This window comes from Microcaecilia unicolor, chromosome 1 (genome assembly GCF_901765095.1).
Source record: "Microcaecilia unicolor chromosome 1, aMicUni1.1, whole genome shotgun sequence".
Classification (NCBI taxonomy): Eukaryota; Metazoa; Chordata; class Amphibia; order Gymnophiona; family Siphonopidae; genus Microcaecilia; species Microcaecilia unicolor.
This window is the reverse complement of record NC_044031.1, coordinates 157,471,501-157,475,869: the sequence shown is the minus strand read 5'-3', so window position 1 is coordinate 157,475,869 and position 4,369 is coordinate 157,471,501.

The window sequence follows — 4,369 nt, the reverse complement described above, 5'->3', positions numbered from 1 at the left end:
GTGCTTGAATTCTGTTACCGTTTTCATTTCCACCACCTCCCGCGGGAGGGCATTCCAAGCATCCACTACTCTCTCCATGAAAAAATACATCCTGACATTTTTCTTGAGTCTGCCCCCCTTCAATCTCATTTCATGTCTTCTCGTTCTACCTCCTTTGCATCTCTGGAAAAGGTTCGTTTGCGGATTAATACTTAAAATATTTGAACGTCTGTATCATATCACCCCTGTTTCTCCTTTCTTCCAGCGATATCCTCGGAGTATTTTTATTTTAACTTTCACAAGAATTGTGTAAGTATCTGTCAGTCGCTTTCATGCAGTACTCTTCCTAGTAACCTAACATAATAAATGACGGTAGATAAAAACCTGCCTGATCCATCTAGTCTGCCCAGCAGTCACAAACATCATCAATTCGTGACTGAACCAACAATCTAATAGTGTTACTAACAACATTTTACTTGCTTAGTTCCATTTTTAAGATGTAGCATCCCTAGTTAGATTTTTTTTTCTTGTTTAGAAATTTCCTTTATTTTTGACATTGGCTTAATTCAGGTCTCTGTTAGGGCCCTGTTTACAAAAGCGAGCTAGCATTTTTGGTGTGTGCTAACCGTGTAGATGCCCATAATATTCCTATGGGTGTCTACACGTTTGGCGTGTGCTAAAAACACTAGCATGCCTTTGTAAACAGGGCCCTAAGTCTTGCGCACCCATTCTTAGTAATTTTTATTAATCAGTGAGTTGTTTGATTTTGCTGTAGCGATTTTTCCATAAATTTTAGAATCCCAGCACACATTCATTCATCAGAGTGCCTAAAAGTTCATTTATGTAACACTAATTCAATATATTATTTATGCGGATTTTTTAATAGCTGTTTTTAATTTTTTAATGCTAATTGTTTTAGGAAATGTTTAAGGCCTCTGAGGTGACTCGTTTCACATAGAGCAATGTCTCACGGCTCACCTGAATCTTCATCAGCCAAAACACTTTAATTGAACTTCCAAATCACAGTTAGAAAAAAAACTTGATATTTATTTAAAATTTTATTTATTTACTGCCTTTTTGACAGAATTCACTCAAGGCGGTGTACAGTAAGAATAAATCAAACATAAGCAATGGACAATTACAGCAGTAAAAATATTAAAATAACAATACAAAGTATTGCATAGTACACTACTTACAATGTCAACACAGTATATAATAGAACATTTTAATAGCTTAAAAGCAGGACCAGTATTCCAACATAGCCATATTTTGTAATACTTATGCTGCATCAAATGCTAGTGCAGATTCGCTACATGCATTTTCAATGTTCAATTAGTGTTTTGGCCGATAAAGATTCAGGTGAGCCAAGAGACCTAGTCCTTTGTGAAATGAATCACCTTGGAGGCCTTAAAACATTTTCTAAAAAATTTTTAGCATTAAAAAATTAAAAACGGCTATTAAAAGACCCACATGATATATTGAATTGTGTTAGATAAATGAACTTTTACACACTTCGATGAATGAATATGTGCTGGGATTCTAAAATTTGTTGATGTGCTGCCCCTGCCATTAAATATTGACCTTTAATTTGAACAGTAGCTATTTTTCCAGGCAATATTTTATTTGGATTTTGCTCACACCTTTTTCAGTAGTAACTCAAGGTGAGTTACATTCAGGTACACTGGGTATTTCCCTGTTCCTGGAGGGCTTACAATCTAAGGGCCCTGTTTACTAAGCCTCGCTGTAGGTACGTAAACCTTTTAGTGTGCGCTAAAATTTAGCATGTGCTAATGATAGAGACACCCATTATATTCCTATGAGTGCCTCTATCGTTAGTGCACGCTACAAAGTTTGCGTGCCTACAGTGTGGCTTAGTAAACAGGGCCCTAAATTTGTACCTGAGGTAATGGAGGGATAAGCGACTTGCCCAAGATCACAAGGAGCAGTGGGATTTGAAATGGGCACTTTTGGATGTCAAGACTGGTGCTGTAACCACTAGGCTACTCTTCCACTCCCAGAAGAAATCCCTCAGCAGCTTCAAAAATTGTTTCTGGTGTAAAAGGTCCATATTCTTCATGGATAGTTACAGTTGGTGCCTAGGGCCTGACCATGATCCCTCTCGTATTTTGTGTTCACAAATGTCAACGAGCAGGATTCATGGCCATGAGAAATGGTGTAAGAAAAAGTTTGGAACAGATAACTGGTCCATCGATATCTGCATCAGAATCGATCTGTATGGGTCTCTGAGCTGCACTTGCTACTGGAGAGGCATCAACAATGATACAGAGCCCTTGGAGGCAGCCATATTTGTGTTGATTCCCAGTACATGCAGGAAAGAGGCTTTACCAGAGCATTGGGAATACAGTGTCTCGATGCCTTCAGTCAAGGCCTGACCCAGGGTGCCTATTAAAATGGTCAGTGGCCTTTGTCATAAGGTGTATGTGGACTGACGTAAACATCTCAATATATACAGTGGTGGAAATAAGTATTTGATCCCTTGCTGATTTTGTAAGTTTGCCCACTGACAAAGACATGAGCAGCCCATAATTGAAGGGTAGGTTATTGGTAACAGTGAGAGATAGCACATCACAAATTAAATCCGGAAAATCACATTGTGGAAAGTATATGAATTTATTTGCATTCTGCAGAGGGAAATAAGTATTTAATCCCTCTGGCAAACAAGACCTAATACTTGGTGGCAAAACCCTTGTTGGCAAGCACAGCGGTCAGACGTCTTCTGTAGTTGATGATGAGGTTTGCACACATGTCAGGAGGAATTTTGGTCCACTCCTCTTTGCAGATCATCTCTAAATCATTAAGAGTTCTGGGCTGTCGCTTGGCAACTCGCAGCTTCAGCTCCCTCCATAAGTTTTCAATGGGATTAAGGTCTGGTGACTGGCTAGGCCACTCCATGACCCTAATGTGCTTCTTCCTGAGCCACTCCTTTGTTGCCTTGGCTGTATGTTTTGGGTCATTGTCGTGCTGGAAGACCCAGCCACGACCCATTTTTAAGGCCCTGGCGGAGGGAAGGAGGTTGTCACTCAGAATTGTACGGTACATGGCCCCATCCATTCTCCCATTGATGCGGTGAAGTAGTCCTGTGCCCTTAGCAGAGAAACACCCCCAAAACATAACATTTCCACCTCCATGCTTGACAGTGGGGACGGTGTTCTTTGGGTCATAGCATTTCTCTTCCTCCAAACACGGCGAGTTGAGTTCATGCCAAAGAGCTCAATTTTTGTCTCATCTGACCACAGCACCTTCTCCCAATCACTCTCGGCATCATCCAGGTGTTCACTGGCAAACTTCAGACGGGCCGTCACATGTGCCTTCCGGAGCAGGGGGACCTTGCGGGCACTGCAGGATTGCAATCCGTTATGTCGTAATGTGTTACCAATGGTTTTCGTGGTGACAGTGGTCCCAGCTGCCTTGAGATCATTGACAAGTTCCCCCCTTGTAGTTGTAGGCTGATTTCTAACCTTCCTCATGATCAAGGATACCCCACGAGGTGAGATTTTGCGTGGAGCCCCAGATCTTTGTCGATTGACAGTCATTTTGTACTTCTTCCATTTTCTTACTATGGCACCAACAGTTGTCTCCTTCTCGCCCAGCGTCTTACTGATGGTTTTGTAGCCCATTCCAGCCTTGTGCAGGTGTATGATCTTGTCCCTGACATCCTTAGACAGCTCCTTGCTCTTGGCCATTTTGTAGAGGTTAGAGTCTGACTGATTCACTGAGTCTGTGGACAGGTGTCTTTCATACAGGTGACCATTGCCGACAGCTGTCTGTCATGCAGGTAACGAGTTGATTTGGAGCATCTACCTGGTCTGTAGGGGCCAGATCTCTTACTGGTTGGTGGGGGATCAAATACTTATTTCCCTCTGCAGAATGCAAATAAATTCATATACTTTCCACAATGTGATTTTCCGGATTTAATTTGTGATGTGCTATCTCTCACTGTTACCAATAACCTACCCTTCAATTATGGGCTGCTCATGTCTTTGTCAGTGGGCAAACTTACAAAATCAGCAAGGGATCAAATACTTATTTCCACCACTGTATACTTTGTAAAAAAAAAAAAAAAAAAGTGAGAGAAGGAAGTTATGATAGATGCTTAAATACCTCCATGGTGGGGGGAGGTGCTAGCAAGTCTGATCAAGATGGCAGCTTAAGAGAGGAGCTCCTGCCAAGATCAGCCCATTTTGAGAATGAACTTAACTATGTTTTGCTTTTCATGACATTCTGGTGCACTGGAACCATACCTCAACAGAAAACTGGCAAAATTGAGGCAGCATGGGAAATAGCGCTAAATATCCAAAGCAGGACCCTCTTTCCCTGACAAAGTCAGATGCAGAGGAAATGGAGAAAGATAAACATGGCTGAGGTCGCT